The sequence below is a fragment of the Silurus aristotelis genome (assembly GCF_946808225.1).
Source record: "Silurus aristotelis genome assembly, chromosome: 6".
Lineage (NCBI taxonomy): Eukaryota > Metazoa > Chordata > Actinopteri > Siluriformes > Siluridae > Silurus > Silurus aristotelis.
In genome coordinates this window covers 23,546,362-23,567,817 of record NC_139579.1, presented here as the reverse complement: position 1 = coordinate 23,567,817, position 21,456 = coordinate 23,546,362, and the positions used below count along the sequence as shown (strand labels likewise).

The 21,456-nt window shown below is 38.2% G+C and overlaps 1 long non-coding RNA gene across 3 annotated transcripts in view; it reads left to right on the top strand.

Annotated features, from left to right (window-relative positions):
• Positions 1-6,661, top strand: part of LOC310728318 — a 51,755-nt gene extending 45,094 nt beyond the window's left edge. For 2 of the 3 annotated variants that reach the window (XR_014534240.1, XR_014534241.1), the window contains exons 3-4: positions 4,055-4,252; positions 5,725-6,661. This is a non-coding gene — a long non-coding RNA (uncharacterized lncRNA). The remainder of the gene's footprint in view (positions 1-4,054; positions 4,253-5,724) is intronic. The other variant, XR_014534239.1, reaches the window with a different exon arrangement.
• Positions 6,662-21,456: the final 14,795 nt, after the last annotated feature.

Below are 21,456 nucleotides of genomic sequence, written 5' to 3'. Positions count from 1 at the left end.
AAAAAATATTATAAAGATATATGAATAGAAATGGCTTTTACAGCCATATGTGATTCTTCCCCAAACTGTTACCAGAACGGCACATAATTGTACAGGATCTCTTTGGATGCAGTTTTATTCAATTTTCCCTACACTTGAACTAAGAGACTCAAACCTGTTCCAGGATGACAATGCTTCTGTGCAAAACACCAGCTCTATGAAATATACTTTACATGGGTTACAGTGGAAGATCCTGAGTGGCCTGCTGTAGAACTCTGACCTCAACCTAATGAACACCTTTAGGATAATTGGAACGCTGACCTCACCTCAGGCCTCATCACCTACATCAGTACCTGCCTTTATTAACACTCTTGCACATGAATGAGCAGAAATCTTCACAAGCGCACTCCAAAATCTAGTGAAACATCTTCCCAGAAGAGTGGAGGTTATTATAACAGCAAATAGGAACTAAACAGGGTACTGTTTTTTTATGTTGTGAATTGCTAGGAGATTTAAATTGACTTCATCCCCATCACCAACTGTATACAGTCGTTGCTGTGTAAATCCATTAAATTTCATTGATTAATATTAATTAATAATGAATCAATATCCAAAATCCAAAGATTTGAAAAAGCTTGCTGATTTCATTTTAAATGAAATAAAATTGTATTTGTCACATACACATACATACAGAGTACGACATGCAGTGAAATGCTTTATATGACGGTCCGGCATGAGGGAATAGAATGAGGGAAAATAAACCAAGAAAAAAAAGAAGGTAGATAAATAAAAAGTATAAACTATTCAGAACATAAAGATGTATGTGAAAAATGTGTATATACAAGGATGCGTATGACATTAAAACAGTAAAATTTAAGGTGATTGACGTGATTGTCTTTAAAGTGTGCAGTATGGTGTGGTATAAAGTGACCGTGTGCAGTATGGTGTGGTATAAAGTGCACTGTGCTGTGCAAGTCCAGAGTTCAAGTGGCAGTCCAGAGATTAAAGTGTCATAGTGCAAAAAAATTGTGCAGAAAAAGTGTGAAGATGGAGAGAGAGGACCAATTCTAGATCCTGGGTGTTTCCTGGTTTAAACTCCGAATGGCCTGTGGGAAGAAGCTCCTCCTCATTCTCTCTGTGTTTGCTTTCAAGGAGCGGAAGCGCTTCCCTGATCGAAAAAAAAAAAAGAGTCCATTGTTTGGATGGCTGACATCCTTCACAATTTTCCTGGCTTCCTGGTAACTAACTATACAGATTATTCATATATTGCATCAAGGTATTGAGCACTGATGCTACAATGCAGGTAAGATATGAACACCCTCAGTCTGTCTGCTTTACTCGAACCAAACATATTGTTGAAATCATGAGAAGTTTGTTTTGACATTCAGCTTGTCAATAGTGTCAATAGTATTCATGCACTAAGATTTGCTTTGTCTTGCCTACCCCCTCTTTATTTCACTTTTTGGGCAATAAGAAGTAAACTATGAAAAACAACATGCAGGGAATGTGGAGTGGGACTTCTAGATTTTGACCAGTTTTGATGTGGAATGTGGATTTCAAGTATCATATTGTATGAAAAATTCTGTGTATCAATGTTGGACAGTAACTATAAAGTTAAGTAAGACAGTAAAGACATATTTTCACATACCCATATTTTATCAAAGTTTTTTCATTTCAGGAAACTTGTCAAATGATAACCTGTCATTAGAGCACACGGATAACCCCATGCTTCTGGTGAGAGTGTGTGCCGTAAGGGTCTCACTGTGTGCCTGTAACAACAGACAACTCTGCAGGAGAATGGAACATTCAATTGCATAATTTGTTCAATCGTAGTTCTAAGACACTTTTACTGTCGATGAATCCTTGAGTATATTCAAAAGCATGTACTTTGTGTACTTTTACTCCAGTAGAAATGTTTTCCAGTAGAAACTTTTACTCAAGTGAAGAAATGGTGTACTTTTTGCACCACTGGTGAGTATTAATAGTATTTTCAGCAAGCGTAATAAGTAAGCGGGACTGAAACTTAAGCCAGTCATTTTGGATTTGGATTGAAATGCTAATTATAATCAAAAGAAATAAAAAAAACACTCCTTTCTTTTGCTTATATTTAAACAATAATTCAAAACTTGGGTCCTGGATGTTGAGGATTTTAGATTTCCTGTTATAGATGTGTAAAGCATCTCTCAGAGCTGTGATGTGCAAAGCTGTAGCACTTTGAAAAAGGATGAAGGCGATCATGCTGCATGTCTCAGTGCTGAGATGTGGCAGTATTTGTTTGTTTTGAAGTCTTGCAAAGATTTGCACATGTTCTTAAAGTGCTTTTGTCCTCCTCTTGTCCAGAGTGTTTACATAGCGTGTTGGTGTAAATAAGGACAAGGCTGTTCTGATTTGATATCTGAAACCTGTACATGAGGCAAATTATTACACTCAAAAGACCATTATTTTAAAACATACACAAGTGGACTATGGTAATAAAAACATGGACAAAATACTATTTGTAGACACATATTATTAATCTATGGAGGGGCTTTTCTTTCATTAAATCAACTGAACCCATGATGAATGTGTGCAGGGCATAACTGAGAGACATCTATATGCTTTGAAGCAAACAATTGATCTAAGTGTTCCTTTGCTGTGTGTTTGAGTGGAATGCCTTAGGTGTTAATGCATTCCCTGATTGGTTTGATGATGATGATGATGATGATGATGATGATGATGATGATGATGATGAGGTACAGGACAGGGTCAGTGTTGCATGACTCTTATAAAGGCACATCAGAGAGCACAGGGAAAAAACTTTTCCTTTTCAGCCCTAATGACCCTGTGCTTTCCTCTGGTGCATGTTCTGATATTCCTCTGACTTAATAATACTCCAGTTTGTCTGTTATCTCTCTCCACCAAGGCCTCTAGCTATTCTTTAAACCTGGATGCTGTAGTCGAGCACAGGCAAGACAAAGGCGTTTTTTTAAGAGGGAAAAAGGTTCAAATAAAAAGTGCCCCTGTAAATTATTGAAAGAGAGCCTTGGCCTGGGGCACTGTGTAAATTAGCTCGGTCACTGTACATATGCACAGGCCATATATGCCCTTCTGCATTAAGCATTGTACTGTACATACCCAGCACTGTGACGATGAACAAAGAGACTTCAATACGTCAGATTTGTAGCGCTACACAACGCTCACATGCAGGAGCACAACTATGGCTCTGAGTGAATATTATTGTTAAAGATAAAATATTTCAGCCGAACTTTATCTTACTGATGATAACACTGAGTATACTTTAACAATTTTTTTTTTTATATAAGCCTAGCAATCACTGGAACAGAGATTGTGTGTGCAAATGAATGCTTAAAAAATGAATAAACAGTATTATGTGTATTAACAGTACTAACAGTAAATGTGCAATACCTTCATATTTTAACGAATCACTAATGTCTACATTTTTAAAACATTTTATTTTATTTTTGTGCACCTTGAGGACTGGAACATAATTTCATTGTAAACTGTGCAATAACAATAAAGAATTCTATTCTATTTAATTTTATTATTTTTCTATTCTATTCTGTTCCATTCTATTCTATTCTATTCTATTCTATTCTACTATTATAAGTAATGAATGAAGCAAAAAAGGAAGGGCTGTTATTGGCAACTAATCAGCAACAGGGTAGTGTGGTGTGGCCACAAGTGCAGTATACTGTAGCAATTTCTCACAATTTAAAAAAAAACATAACATTTTAAAATATATCAATGAACAGCACATTTGTAGTTGTAAACATCTGCAGGACATGTCAGTTCCTGTTATCTCTTAATTTTATAGGTAAGGGCTTTAACATAACGTGATTATTTGAATTACAACTGTCAGAGCCGCTGTTATAGAAAATGAACCAGCTTTAATCAGTATCAGGTTACAGAGTTTATTACATTTTGTCTTAATACTAACAAAATTAAGTTATATGGTTCCTCAGTAAACAAATCAATCAAAAGTTGCTCAGAATGATGACTGTTTATCTTATTACTATGGTAAATATATCTGTTTTGTGTTTGTTTGCTTCTAAAATACATCCCATAACTTGCACAGTGATGGCTCACTGGTTAAGGTGCTGACCAGAAGGTCAGAGATCCAAACCCCAGCTTTACCATGATGCAACTGTTACTGCCCTTGAGTAAAACCCTTAACCCTCTCTGCTCCAGGGACTCTGTATCATAGTTGACCCTGCACTCTGACCCCAAATTCCTAACAAGCTGGGATCTGTGGAGAGAAGAATTTCACTGTGGGGTAATGTATATGTGACACATAAAGGCTTCTTTTTCTTCTTCTTCTTCTTCCCCTAATAAAAAAACAGCATGACAATAGCATGCACAAATCCTCGGATAAATATAGTTTCTTCCTTGTACACACTAATAAAATTAATACATAATAATATCCTCATTATATATATATATATATATATATATATATATATATATATATATATATATATATATATATATATATATATATATATATCTTTGCAGATTTTATTTGCAAATACATTTTTGACTGTTTAATTCTGCAAGCTTCTATCATCAGCTAAGCAGCAGGTCCTCAAAAATTCTCAAAACTACTTGTTCAACCTTCACATCATTTATTCACTTGTGCACATCATAAAAGCATTTCTGGTTGTTTTGATCACATTGCGAATGTTTAAGTATATTCATTTATTTGATTGTGTACAATTGTCTGCTGTTTCCTACAGTATTAATTGTTTAGGTCATGTTGATCAAAATCTATAATACTGGTTTCACCTGAATGGTCTTTACCCCCAAAACATTTAGGCATCAGTTCATTGTATGTCATTAAATGTAAAAATAGTTAAACCAGTTGTCAGAATCTTTCAAGCAAAAATTTCTATTGAACTTTATATATATATATATATATATATATATATATATATATATATATATATATATATATATATATATAAATGATACTTCAATTGATGAATTGTGCAGATGAATCTTGAATTTCAATAATGAAGGCGAGTGAACGCCATCAGATCAACCACTGATCAACTAGCTCTTTAAAATAGGTCAAAGGTGAATCTCATGAAGCTTTATTTGGAGAAAAACACAGAAATACAATTTCTGAAAATGAATAAACAACAAAACGAATAAACACTAGTACAGTACAGTAAAAGTGTAAATCCTGTCCGGTCTTTTGCAATCAAAATAAGTAAAAAATGCCATCAATTAAATAAATTAGTTCTGTTGAAATTCTTAGATGCCTTACAGAAGAAAATCAGCTTTGTGCATTTTTAGTCACTGTAATCCAAACCGTAGTTTATATCAAGAAATACTGAAACTGTGCCCCGTCATACTGACAACACGACTAAACATTGTGACGATCTTGTTAGTTAACAATGACAAAAGGACTTGTCATTCTGATGGCAATGAGATGTTTATTGACACAAATTCTTACTTTTGAGAGATAAACTAAGGATTAAAAAAAAAGTACAGGCTTTTGCAAGAAATCTAATGTGTTGTTTGTACTAATTGTTTTGAGAAATGCACTTACTGATTTGCAAATAGTAAGGATAAATTGAGAAATGCTTTGTAAACAACTGTAAATAGCTCATCAAAGATATATTTGTGCATGAATCCAATTAAGGAAAAAAAAAAAGTTGCAACTTTTAGCTCAGTTATTTCACCTGCATTATGGCAAGCAAAGCAGCTGTCTAGCCCTTCACTCATTTCTTTCTCCCCATCCAGGACGGTTGTGTTTCTCCCCTTGCACGGGATAAAAAAAACTCAGGTTGGAGTGGCCCACAAAAGGTGATTATTGATCTGTTTTAGCATGCTGCTGGAAGGAGGCCTGCAGCACGCTGCCTGTGCTGTGCTGTTTGCTGTGCCTGCTGTGATTGAGGAGATAAGGGTGGATCGCTTACAACAGGCAGGCCTGACAGCATCTCAGGGTCAGACCTGCACCAACGTCAGTCAATCACAGGCAGGGCAGCATGATGCTGTTCTCAAATTATTGGAAAGAGAGAGAGCGAGAGAGAGAGGGAGAGGGAGAGAGAAAGAGAGATGAACCTGTCTTCCTGGAGCCCAGTGACTTATGGGAGTGTGTATCGAAACTTGCTTATATGTATTATTTACGGAAAACATCCGATAAGCCTTTGCTTAAAATTCGTCTTATTTCATTCCCCCACACTATTCAGTAGACTGCTGAAGAGATTTAGTTACGAAAAGAAATGATTTTTTTTTTCACCAGAAATTCTGCCGATGAATGGTTACACGGATTCGTTTGCTAGAGTTTAGTCTTTTCTTTTACTGCATTGAAACCTTGAACATTTCCCTTTAAAGTATTTAGAGACATTCTTTTTTCCCCAGCACGCTACAGAATGTCCACACACAGATGGTGCAGTGAAAGCACTTTGTGTAGCTGCAGCGATGTGCCCTTCACTCCATGAAAAAGAGCTCTGATCTATAATTGGACAACAACATTGATCTTCAGGGTTCAAACCGTGAACACAATATATAGTTGCGCTGTATTTGGTCAACGATACGCTCATGCTTCAGTACTGTTTGTCTGCTGAGGCATAACAGTTTGTTTTGTATTGTGCATATGGAACAAAACAGCACAATGTGATTTAATATGATTTGATAAATGCTAGATATATATGTCCTCATGAGTATTTCTGATCTACACAATTATAGTGGTGGTCAGGGATCTCCATTCCAAAAACAAAAATCTAAGAATATTAATAGTAATAATTGATTAGATAGATAGATAGATAGATAGATAGATAGATAGATAGATAGATAGATAGATAGATAGATAGATAGATAGATAGATGGATGGATGGATGGATGGATGGATGGATGGATGGATGGATGGATACATACATACATACATACATACATACATACATACATACATACATACATAGATAGATAGATACATACATACATACATACATACATACATACATACATACATACATACATACATACATCATACATACATACATACATACATACATACATACATACATACATACATACATACATACTAACCCAAGACCTGGATATTATTATTAAAATAGCCTATTTTGGCATTTCACATAACTGTAATGATATATTTAGCTTTCAATTGCTTTTAAAAAATGAGATCATTATCATTAATTCATATTGTTATAATTAACAGATGGTGAATGTATACAAGGAATTAATTATTGTTTTATTCAAATGATGTGTATTATTGTTATTGTTATTATTTTCATATCTGTCATTTTTTTAATTTGTCTTTAATTTAGAAAAAAAAGAAGAAATAAATAGTAACAGATAACAACACAATGTAATTTCAACCCACATGAGAAAAAAGGGAAAATATTTATGTGAAAATATATTAAAATATATTTAGGTAAATAAATGAACAAACAAATATTTATATATATATATATATATATATATATATATATATATATATATATATATATATATATATATATATATATATATATATATACAGAGAGAGAGAGAGAGAGAGAGAGAGAGAGAGAGAGAATAGATGTTGTAATGATTAATTTAACTTTGCATTCTTTTAACTGAAGAAAAAATCGAACCGTATGTTATGTAATCAATTTAATAAATAAATGAATAATAAATGTATACAGTGAATGATATACTGTTTTATGCATTAGTGTGCATTAGTGTGCATTAGTGTGCTTTAGTGTGCTTGTTGAATAACATAGGAGGATTCCATCAGGAAATGCATCCAGTATTAGACCTGTGCCAAATCAAATATATGGACCAGTAAGCCACTGTGGTGACCCCTAACAGAAGCAGCTAAAAGTCAAAAACACAAGTGGTATTTAGATACCTAAAAATGTATGTATTATTTTGGTGGAAATTAGCTAAAAAAAAAAAAAAAAAAAAAAAAGTAAAACAAAAACAGTCTTTAATATTTTATTTAGCCACAAAAAAAGTTGTGCACAAAATGTCCAGAAATTAGTTTTCATTTCTTCTTCACTATCATTTTAAATAGAAAATATTTGATGTATAATTCCATATACAGTACATATGTATCAGTTACAGAGAAGGAATAAGGAAACGTTGCACTGGTGAATTCTATTATCACAGTGATTCAGTAGTAATTATGAATTAAATGTATTAAAATATTTTATGTAATTATTAAAATGATTATTTTAATACTAATATGTTTTCACAAGTGTGTAATGCTTCTGAAAAAGCAGGCCACGTTGAGTTGGTCCGTGCTCGGCCTGCTATATATATATTCGTGTTTTCTGGAGGCGGAACTGGAAGAACCTACAGACCTTGAAACAGAGATCAGAGGAGCTGTGAGGGGTGATGACAGCTGTCATATCTCTGTGATACTCCAAAAGGAAATAGGCAGGCAGAAAGAGGGGGAAGCAACTAATCCTATTCCTTAGTGCTGAAACGATGAGTATTTGGACATGCTGAAACACTCTGCTCAGCATAAAAAACGAAGGGGAAAAGAAATAAATCAGGCTGGTGAGGATGACCACTTGCAAGGGTAAGATGCTACAGGGAAGAATAGCACTTTTGTTTAGATGCTAATGCGCCGCTGTGCCTTTGATGCCCACTATCTGCGCATCTCCTTCCAGTGGAGATCAGTCAGGCACACACACACAATCACAAGACACACACACACACACACACACACACATATTTCGAGAGTGAAGCGAACCAAATAGGCTGACCTAAAGACATTAAAGAAGCATTGACATGCAGGTACGTACAAAATATTAGCATAAACTTCACTTATGTGGTTCAGACGAAGAAAAAAACCCAGGATCTTCATTTTTGAAATAAGCATAATAATTTCATTTTAATGGGAATTTAATAGGAACGCATTACACCCAGTCACTTCAAATCCTCCAGACAGGACTAGCACTGTTTTCAGCCTGGATGATCTATGTATCTAATATGAGAACCCAGTATACTTAGGAATGAAGTGAACAGGTCACAGGTATTGAATGTTAAATGTTAGCGAGTGCAGAGACTGAAAAAATGTCCACGAGACAGACGGAGGTGCAAGAAACATAGTGCTCTCTGGTTTCATTGTAATGGCTCTGTCCGATTTTTCTCCCCTTTGCACTAAGCGTGGCAGGGCCCATTAAGGGCCCTCGACAGAACGTATAAACCCCTTCTATTAAAACCACAATTTGCACTGTCAGCTCCTATGAGCCGAATCTGCGGCGGCCCCCCAAAGCTCTCAGCTCGCTGCCTTTTTTCCTTCCTTTTGTAGCAACTTTGAGGCCACAATAACCATCATCAGTTAAAGCCGGCAGATCCATTACACGTCTTCTGCTCCTGCAGCCCTGCATTAAGCTAATATTATCTATTCCCCATGTGCCACGGCCCTTTGCACAGACCATCAATTATTAATATCTCGGCTCACAGCTAATGTTTGCTCTGAATTATTTAAGTGCATCTTCGTTTATCAATAAACATAAATGTTAAACAAAGAATCATGATGAAGAGTGTGAATAATGCTGTAAAAGTTTACGAGAGGGCTCCAAATGTGCTTTTTGACTGACTTATTGACACAATATGCAGTCATGGGCTTCTGAGGGGGAAAAAAGCAATAAAGACCTATGCTCCTTTGTGGGTAAAATAGATGGAAATATAAATGGGTGTATGTGTTTATATATGTTTTAAAATAAGTAATTCAAGTGATTGTGTCCTGCCAGACACCACCAACAACAATGATAGTAATAATAACAACAGCAATAAATAATTATAATAATTATAATGATAATTATAATAATAATTTTATTGCTCAGATGCCACAAGCGTGACATTCCCTAGAGTCTCATTACCACTGAATACACCCATAGTGAGAAGGAAATGAAAGCCGCACTCCAAGATGTCCAACCTGTTGAGAAAAGTAATGAACAGGGGCCTCTGCAGCCTCCACACTGAAAGAGCAGCTTATCCCATGTGAGCCTCTGACAAATGGGCAAAAACATGCAAAAGTCATGGCTGTCCCTATGCAAACACACATTGAACCATTATTGATGACCTGTGCATGCAAAAATAATACCACAAGCCCTGCGGGTCTGTATGAATCTCAGCTGGTGTCGTCTGACGCCTGCCTCTACAAACCAACGCCACACTCTTTCCATAGAGGTATGAGGGGAATTCCTACTCCAGCCTGAGCTACCTGACAGACAAGAGGAAATAATAATGCTGGTGAATGCTGGTAGGAATAGTGCTGGTTGACCAAGAGGCTGATTGACTCTAAGAGAGCTTTGTGATGTCTTTCAACAGACTGCAATGACGTCTCAAAAAGAAAGAAAGAAAGAAAGAAAGAAAGAAAGAAAGAAAGAAAGAAAGAAAGAAAGAAAGAAAGAAAGAAAGAAAGCCATTAATAGGAATATATGGAGCAGAAACTTTGCGTGGCATGTATTGTCTTTAAATTACAAACTTTTTTTATCTTGTTTTCTTTTCTCAGATGTGTGATACCACAAATAGCATGTGCAGATATAGGTCTACACCTCCACCCCACACTGTTAGTCCATCTCCTTTCTGCTGTTTGGGAAACAATTTAGAAGTCCTCATCAGCACGCCCAAGCCTGCCACCCCTTGACAAAGCGCTGAATGAATGATTTCAGGTTTCAAGTGTAGAGCCTTCACAGCTAATTAAGTTGCTGATGGGTGTTCTTACCAACAGGGGAAATGTCTGCCAGATCACAGGCAAACAATTCGAGTTACATCAGTCCTGCTAGTTGGGACAGCGGTACTGTGGGTGTGACATCAGACAGGATGTAGTTCCCATCCAGGTCCTAAGCGTTATGCCATCCTCCCGCTTCTCTCTTTTTTCACCTTTCCAGATGAGGAAAAGAGCAACAGGAAACCTGGAAATCTCTTGCACGCAAGTGTATCAGCATCGTATCCTAAGCCTGACAATCCATAGCGAGGATTCCTTCCAAATAAGGGCTTTCTGCTGGAACTGATCAGGCCCCTGTGGACAGAATTCACAATCCAGCTGGAACGCCATGACAGGATGGAGTTAGCGTTGCACAATCATTAGTTGGTGAACAATCAGTCCATTCCAGTGAAGCCTGCTTGTCCTTGTTGCCTTCGTCCTGCCAAGAAAAGCGATTCCCTAGTCTAGGTTATTTTTACAGGCTCACTGCTAACATACTTATGGAGATGAGTCTTTTATATACCTAAACACTTCTGGCTAAATTAAGCTGCGAAATTCTCAGGAAGCCAGCTTTTAAGCACCATTTAAATATAAGCTAATCATGTCTGCTGTAAATTTCCTTGACGCCTGGCTATCCTATTGGGAGGTCAGAGACTGTGGGGTTTGATGTGGCCAATTCACTCCTGAGCCAGAACTATTACAACACGCTCACAAAGTATGCCATTAACAGTCATCAATGGCCGCTCAGGCCCCTCAGTCTCTGGCAGTAACTCGATCTCTGCCATTGTGAAAGCTGGAACTTTCACTCATTGGGCTGCGGGTCAGTCTTTATTTATCTCATTTATCTAGCCGGGTATATGGACTTCTGCGGTTTAAATGCTAGTACCTATCCTATGATGACCTTTCTCTGAGAGAAGGCTTTAAAATGCATCAATGTCAAACTTACATTCTGATTAAATACATAAAAAAAGGATTGACCATACATTTTTTCACTTTTGTGTTTTGTGTGGCTCTTATCTTGAAATCAGTTGATTTAATACCTAAGCTACTTTTCTGCAAAGTCCATTGCTAATTTGCTCAAGGCTTGAGGCTATGCAGCTAAATAACATTCCACAGAGAGGAAAGACATTTAAGGAAGCCAAATAAGAAAACACAAGTCATAATTGACTCTTGACATTTTTTAATCATTAGTGTCAGAATGCAGAAATTGTCTCATCCCTGGGCAACGTAACCTGCAGTTGTCGAGGACAGCTCTTAATTGGTTGTCCTCATTCCGGCATGCAGTATTCCATGCATATGTAAAGTTGTATTAAGGTATGTGTATATAGGGGATATTTTATAAATGAGCTTGCCTCCAGCATTTTCATAACTGATGTTTCAATCTTTCAAACATGTTTTCTTTTCTAATTTGTGGCCCTTGCACATTATCAGCTTTGTTCTGTCTGCACTAAAGTCATGAGCAGAGAATTTTAAATATTATCTTCTTTACCAGTTATAGGCAAAGTACACAAAGGCTGATATGCTGTGTATTCCAAGCATTCCTAATCTCTATACGCAATCTCTTTTCTAAATCATTCCAGCCTTTTGGAGTGTACTGATGTAATGGAAATGGACAGCTGTAACAATAAAAAAAATACATATGCACTTTTGTTTGTCTGACAGGAGGGTTGAAATAAAGACTATATTTATTAACATGGCAGTCCCTTGTAACTGAATGGTAAGAATCTATTACCATCTACACCAATCTACTATTTTCAATTAAATTATATTGAATACATATTTAGAAAACATAATTAGAAAATGAAAATTCAAAATATGGTCTTGCGCATAATTATAGTTTAGGACAGTTATGTAGTCAAGTGATGCAGAATTGAATAACAGGGCAAAAGCTAATATGTAATAAAACATCAGAATTAAAACTAGAATACAGATTGGACCACTAAACTAATAGATTGTCAATGTGTTACACCACTACAAACCATGATCATGTATTAGATAAGAAACTGTACTTATGATGTGCTACACTACTTTGTTCATTGACAGGCTGCACATTTATGCCTCCACTAATAGCACTTCAGAAGCGATATCATTTACAGCAATTGTATTTTTGGTAACTATTGGCAAATAGAATTCTAAAATAGAATTCTAACTACAATTCTGACTGTTCCAACGAATTCCAAACATTGTATTTCCCTAATGTCACCGAACCAGCTGCAAATCTAGACCAATGGATGGCAATGTACAGTAGAGCGCCGTGATATGTGGTACCGCATCCAGCTAGAATCTCCCCAGGCTCTATGCAGCTCACAGAAGACGTGCGAGAACAATAATGGCGAACGCTGTACGATGAAAGATAAATCTATCTCATTAATCCTTTATTCTTCCAGGCTGCGAGGCACATCTAACGAAACAAGCTCTATTGTCATCCTCTGGAATATTTCACACAGATGGTCAAAGAGGAGGGGCTGCAGTGGGATGTCAATGTGTGCATCATTAGACGGTGCAGAACCTAGCAAGAGATTCAGAAGACAGACTCCTATGATGATGACGCTTTCATTACCAAATGCTCGATGTTGGCTTCACATTGATGGGAGACCAAAAAGCATTCTTTCCTATTTAGTTTGATAAGCCTGGTCATCTTATGTTGAAATAATCAGGCTGAGTGTGTTTATGAAATACAGTGATGATGCTCAAGGGTTTTGTTTTAAAGAAAACGAACATGAAAGTGTCAGCAGTCATGGGTAACTGTACTGCTTCCAATTTGTTTCTCAGTAGGGGTTTATATAGTGTGTACAGAATTACAAAATAACAATAAATAGATGGTTGGAGGTTACGTGGTGAGAGAAAGGCCGAGAAGTGCAGCCGTGTCCTGGCGAACAAAAGCCACCGATTCCGTGCAGCTGAAAATGCAAGTGGAGTCCATAAAGTACTTGATGTGCATATAAACATTTTATCAGCCTGGGAGGCCCTGTAGAGAGGTTAAGCAGAGTGTGAGCAGAGCTTGGTAATGACCAGTCCCTCTTCACTGAATGTGTTGAGAAATAAAGAGCGCATTCATTAGTTTGTCCGGAAAAGTTTCGTCAGCACTTTTCGGTTCTCGTTGCCCGGCCTAAACGGATCGCAATTATGCGATCGCAAGAAATGTCCTTTCTCACGCAGCTTTCGGAAATGCGTGAGTTATAAGGCAGTAAAGCGGCACACCCAGTCAACTGGCTTATTAGTGGTAAAGTGAGCTCTGGCGTTTAAAGGCCATCTATGATCTAGGGTCAGTGACATGCTCTTAATCAGGTCTGCGTGCATTCTGTTTTTTAGGCTGTTAACTATATGGTGTAAAAAAGTTACAGTATCGTAAAACGCTGTGTGTTGACTGCTAATGGTGTCCTCTCGAGAGGAGGGGAGGATTACTAACTAAACTACAATGGCAAATTTCTACTGTCAATCAGAATTTATTTATCCATAACCCAAATCCTTTAGAACGGTTTTCATGCTGAAAAAGTGAAAAGGACATTAAAGTTTAGCCTGATGTCCTCTTCACTTATGCACCATTCACAAAAATGTTGCTGAGGAGTTAACATCCTCTAGCATGTTATGTCTAAACGTTCTCCTGTCCCCCTTTATTGTTTGGGAACTCGCCCTACGCTACTCGGTGGGGTAAATGCAACAAGACAGCACAGCAAACCAAACTGATTAAAAATTCAATTACCGTGTCTCTGAATTCATTTGAGACATAAGGTGGATATCTGATACACTTTCAACCTCAGAGATCTTTCCTTCAGATAAGGACCCTGGATTACAGGTCCTGCATGAGTGCTAAGTCTTGGCTCGAACCTGATGAAACACAGGCTTTAGAAATTAAAGTACACACTGCAAATCCATGATTGTCTTCGTGATAAATTCTGAAGTAGATTTCTGGCCATTTAACCTGAGTCCAACTACACACACACACACACACACACACACACACACACACACACACACACACACACACACACACACACACACACACACACATAAAGGCCTGCTTTATGCTTTTTCTACTTTTAATCTTAGAGGGAAAAAAACTCTTACATCTTAAAGCAATTTGCAGACAAGAGATCATATAGTGCATGCTTCCTTTTTAGCATGCACAACCATCCATCCACGGAGTATGTCATATAAAAGTGCCCTTTGTCTAAAGTTTGATTGTCGGGGCCTCATCTTCAAAATCATCCTCCTGCTTACTTTTAACTGAAATGGAAGGTTTGGAAAAGAAAAGAAAACAATGTGGAATGAGTGAGTGTGGAATGCCGCTGTTGACAGGTAAAGCGCTATTACTAATTTATCTCTTTCCTCTTAGTGCTGGCTAAGCACGGAGAAGAGAGCGGCTGGGAGAGCACACTGGATGTCAGTACTGTCAAGCCTTCATTTCACCTGTCAGCACGGTGAATGACGTACAAGCACTTGTTTGCCCTTCCTGTGGTCTTCTCTTGCGTGTCCTGACAGGCGCAGGCCTCCGGTGCGGCTCACTTCGTCTCCTGCTACAGTAGGTCTCTATTCTGTAAGCACACACACACACACACACACACACACACACACACACACACACACACACACACACACACACACACACACACACACACACATCTCAAGAGACGTCATTTACCCCTACGTTTCGTATCTAGCAGCAAGACAAAAGAAGAGGAAAGCCGCAATATTTGCCCATCATGTGCTGTTGAAATCTGTAACACGTTTAGTCGTGGGGGTTCAAGATTGCGCTGAAGTGAAGACATTTGATATTGCCTGAGAAAATTCTAATTAATGAGACCATGTGCTTTTAAATGGAGCAAACTGATCCACACTTTTGAAGTCAAATATTTAATTGAATTTCATTTCAAACGACTGATGCCCTCAGTTAAAAGCTATAAAAGCAAAGACTTTTTCTTATGATCATGCTTAATGATTAAACCAGATAAACACCCATAAGAAAAAAACTGTTCACTAAATTGCACCCAAGCTCCGACTTAAAGCGTCATCCGAGTAATCTGGAGCCATCTACCATCTGGAGGCGTCTTACAGTAAAAGCTGAGACAAGCGGCTGATTTTGCTTTCCGTAAGTGCTGTAAGACGGGATTTCCTATGTTGACCACATCCAGTTCAGCATATACTGATCTTGGCTTGTTTGACTTTTTCTGTAACCACACAGTGTGTACTCTGTATATTGCTTTCCTTTAGTTCCCCCCCCCCTTTAATTTCATTTCAGTTTCTAGTAACTATCAAATACCGATGTAGTTGAATGTAATTACAGAGACAGTGCCTTGTAATCAGCTTGCAGTGCCGGCTTTGCTTTGGGGTTTGCGTTGCATTTTGGGGGTAGGGGAGGAGTGCGATAGAGCGTGCCGCTTCTCCCTGGATATTTCATCACAATAAAGCCTTTGTTTTGGCAGAGGTCTCTCTCTCCTCCGGCTCTGCTGTCAGCCTTTGATCATGGCAAGTCTCTCTGTTCTCCACTCAGACGGACGACAGCAGCTCTCCCGCCCCGCCGTAGAATCCTTCCTGCCCCGGCCAGGTGACAGCAGGTGAGAAAATAGCCGTGTTATCAGACAAGAGACTGGATGAGACCTGTCTACAATGGGCCCACATATTCCCCTGCACGGGTTAGTGATACTCACCTGATAAGTGAGGTAGGGGTCAGCTCAGTCGCTGAAAAGCACTGCACCTCAAAGACATGTCAAAAAGGCTCACCCTTTCTGCTTAGTGCTGTATCTGCCACACGATTACTGCTTAATTTCAACATATGCAGAATTTGTAAAAAAATATCGAAAAGTGAAACATCTTCATTTTTGGAGGTGTGGTGAGAGAACGGGAAGCATTGTCCTGACTCTGGGTTACATATCCTTCAGCTTGAACTACCTTTAATTGATTTCGACCATAATTGTGTTCGAAATCAGTGTCATCTCTGTTTAAGTAAACACCACATCTCCAATTAAAGACGGTTCACTTCAAAACCTTATGTTACTTCCTTCCCTCTGATATTGAGCATGCTCAGAGCAGCCTGATTCTGCAACAGGAAGTGTCTTGCTCTCATACCAGTGCTGCTGGCCAGACTTAAACGCCTCCAAAGCCTTCTGTCGATAATATTGATGTAATGCGTGGGCATTTTTGAGTGATCCTGCTGTTGGGGGGGGGGACTAATGACAGAGCGTGGAGGGGTGATTGAATCTCGGGCCACTCGTAGCCAGACGGCACGCAGCCAGCCCAGCTAGTCATTGATAAAGTGTCAGAGACTTCAGCCGTTTGATTAGCCCTTCTACTAATGCCATGCTAAGCAGAAACATTACTCTGCCCCCGCTAGCAATGGGGAAGGGAGGGGTTGCGGCGCAGAGAGAAAAATATACTCTACAGGGAAATTAACCAATGTGGATGAAATGGTGTACCAAGGAAATTCTTGGATAAATTAACAACGCAATTACATTACATGACACGCTGCAAGATGGATGAGGAAAACTTGGCCGGTATTATGTTCTGTTTTCCAAATTGCAATTTATTTGAGGGCTTTAATGGATGCCGTATTAAAACATCTTGGGCCCTGGTCAGGTTTCATTGTGTGTCACTGAGCCATGATTGATGACCTCCTCTTCCCCCGCCTTCTCCCCGTCCTCCCCCCTGCACACCTCCCCTCTCTGCATTCTCTGCAGATTTGCAGGGAATTTTAAACATTAGCTACATTTATATGGAAGCAGGAATAAGCAATTGATTTTCTTATCACTTAATTTCCCTACACTCGCTGCAGCGAGCTGATAAATTTTAGAGCACTCGATTCATTCGCTCGCTCTGTCCTATAGTTTCTATCAATAGAGCCATTTGTCCTGGATCACATCTGGGGACTTATCCCCCCCCCCCTTCTCTCTCTCTATCTCTCTCTCTATCTGTGATCATGACTGTTCTTTCACTTTTCATAATCTTTTGTTCTCGTCGCAGTGATAGCTGATGCTGTCGGAAAATGTTTTTTTTTTTGTTTGTTTTTTTCAAACGATGCCCTCTGAAGTTTTTTTTTTTATCTCGAACAAATCATTAGTGCATCAGGAACATCTGGAAATCATCTTCTGTGAGCTTAAAGCGTTATGGCAATATCAGAGCTATTGGATTGTACCATTCATAATTACTCACAGGACAGTCGAAACCGCACACGCCCTGCTTTGAACTTTTACAAAAAGCATGATGATGTGAACAGAAAAAGAGAAAGAGAGAGAGAGTCTACAAGGCAAAAGTGTACTTCATTCCTGTTTAGAGCTACGCTCACAACTTCCTTTGGGGATGCTTTTTGCAAGATGGCACCTCTCAGTGGGAAAGGTTAATAACATACACAATTAATCCTCACCACATTACATCAACATCAAACCTATGAGCCGCGTGTGTGTGTGTGGTTATGTGTGTGTGAGAGAGAGCGTGTGAGAGAGTGAGTGAATATGCTTGTATACAAGACGATGTGCCTATATGGATGAATAATGGATGAGTCCTGGATGTTTCACTAAGTGGAAATAGTTTTAATGAGTCATAGTGGATTACACTTCCAATAATGGAGCTTTAAGAACGAACAGGAGGAGAGATGTTCAGACACGTCCAAAAACAAACTGAACTTTTTCCCTTTACATAAAAGGAGAATTGGCATTACTCATAACTGTGGATTTTATTTAGGGATCTATTTACAATCAGCTGAATCGTCATGTGAACTGAATAAACACGAGGCATGGAGATACGGTTGTATGGCTAGCTGGACTTCCTCTGACCTGTAGCACTAGCACTTAAACAATGCATCTATAATTTTAGAACAAATATTTATTTACTGTCCATAGACAGCAAACTTGTGCTACTCAAAAAATACGATCCCATGAAAAGTTGCAACTTTAATTTGGACATTAGTTTGGAATGCAAATGAGCTTGGGCATGTAATTTGATTGAAACGTGCTGTTTATTTACCGTCCTCTAATAAAGCTGGCCTGTTCTCATACTTCATTTGGGGAAGTTTTCTTTTTTTTTTCGCCACAGCTTGCCAGTTTCCCAGGTCTGGAAGTTTAGGAATGAGAGGGAAAACTTAGTTGCTTTTGGAAGCCGAATGGCTTTTAGAGGCTTTGTCTAAACAAAGTTTTAGATTTGTAAATAGAGGAGCTTATCTGGCCATCACAGCCTCCAGATGTTTCATGAGGAAGACCACCTGCTATGGGAATGCCTTCAGTCTCTCTCTCATCCTCTCTCTCTCTCTCTCTCTCTCTCTCTCTCTCTCTCTCTCTCTCTCTCTCTCTCTCTCTCTCTCTCTTTAGCAGGAGAGTTCTCCTCTCGCAATCACAAACCTAACCTCTGAGGGAGGATATACACCTTTATCTTTCATCCCTTTCACACACGCACACCTGCCCTCTGGATAAAACAGCTGGACAGTAAGCTAGCTTTACTGCAGATCCAGCTTACCGTTGCAAAAAAGAAAAAAAAAATGATGGGCGAAAAGAAAAATCTTTTTTGAAGAAGTATATACAAGGGCATGTGATGGAGTGTTAGTGTGAAGAGAACATAAAAAGGTGTGTTAATATACTGGAGCCGGCGGCAGACCAAACCACAAGCATACCGCGAATGAAAGTGCTTACAACACAAAGCCCTTGAAAACCACTACAGTGCTGAGCGCAGCACACAAAGCTTTCCCTTTTTGTAAAAACATATCCTCCACGGAGTTCTCGCTACCAAACTATGGTTGATATTAACCTCATAATGGACTTGCTCTACTGTAAGTGCCAGAACACATAGAATAAAAACCTCTGATGTCTTTTATTTTTTTTATTTTGAATTCGGTGTATGACATGTTAGGATGTTTATATAATGTTTATATAATCTCTGGGTTTGCTAAGGAAATAAAGCATTGAACATGTCAACATTTCCGTAGGCCCAGCCCTTGGCCCTTCACATCAACGGATCTTCTCTGATTGTTTAAGGCGAGCTGTTATGATCTGCCATTAGCCAGTGGGCTGTTTTGACACTACTCTTTGATCAATAGAGCCCTCGTTTTGTGGTCGAACTGACACCCGTCGGCCATCACCGCTTAAGAGGTCATATGAAGACTCTGTATGAATCAAATCACAGAGTGTACTATTTGCCCTCATCTTTCCTGACACATGTTGGACAACACTGACCACAGCAATAGCAGCCTTTCTTTGATGAACGAATCCTTGAGTGTAAATTTACACAGGCCTGTCCATCATTTGTGGAGCACATTCCCTTTAAAGCTGTTGTAGAGTCACATCAGTGGATTATATCATCCTGGGAGGCTGTTGTCAATTTTTTTCGAGGCTGGTGTGAACTTGTTGAACCAAGGTGTAGTCATTGTGGTTTGGGATGATTATCCGGGGTGGGGTTTTTAGAGCGCAAGAGTACATATGCCCATGTGACTAACTGAAATATATATTTATTCATGACCTACACTCTTGGGAAAAAAAATTAATAAATGGACCAAGCCCAAAAGGAAAAAGCAAATATATATATATATATATATATATATATATATATATATATATATATATATATATATATATATATATATATATATATATATATGATCTAATAACCTAAAATACATACTCACATATATGTGATATATATGATAAATAATATTTGTTTATTGACAACTAACCTAAAAGAGATTGGGTAAAAAAAAAACTTAGAGATGTTCCGCAACATTAAATAATACATTTGTGTTCTATAAGAAGAATAAAACATTCCAGCATGTGCTGTTATTGGAAAAGGATCAACTTCAGGGTGGTATCAGTAACTCTGCTTTGTGCCGAGTCCCACCACCACCCTGACATTTATTTCTTACCTTTTACAGCATGGCCCATTTTTTTTTTATTCTTGTACGCATATTTAGACAAAGGTTTTTTTCATTAGTTGATCTTCAAATCTAAATAAGTGTGCTGTACATGTGTGTGTGTGTGTGTGTTTGTGTGTGTGTGTGTGTGTGTGTGTGTGTGTGTGTGTGTGTGTGTGTGTGTGTGTGATAGAACAGGTAAAATATGTGCAATCTGTGATGCTGCATGAAGTTTAACTAGCACTCACAGCCTATAATCTCCACCCCCACTCACCATCCCAGAGCCTTAATTAAACCTGAAAGGTTACAAAAGGTAGTAGCAAATAACAAGGCCACATATTACATTTAAGTCGCCTGCTCTCCTTACACTCACTTAATAATTCATGTTATCAGAGTCTACAAGGAAGTGGGGACTCTGTCTCTCTCTGCCACAGACAGGATCATCTGTCCCCCTGATTCAATTTACTTAAGGACGTGCACACCATTGCCTTCCTGCCAGGCCAGCGAAATAAATATGATTATTCTTAATGGGGTGTAAGGTTACTCATCCTCATATTCCCCAGCCGCCTTCTTATGTGACCGTCATGACATACAAGAGCACCGAAGCCCAAGTGTCTCTCCAAGGCTAAATCCAGTCCTTGTGATACAAGCAATCATTAGACCTTTTATAAAAGGATAAATAATTTTCTTTGTGTGTGTGTGTGTGTGTGTGTGTGTGTGTGTGTGTGTGTATATATATATATATATATATATATATATATATATATATATATATATATATATATATATATATATATATTTCCAAGGAGTTGTCTTTTTTCCCAACAGATGTAGACTCTGATGAGCAGTTAACCCAGCCAAGTTTACAGATTTTATCACCATTTATATCTTCTATATTCTGTAAGCGACGCAGTCTTTCTCTCTCCGTTACGCACAAGTTCTTCGCTTATCCATTCTGAATACTTTCCCTGTGATTCCA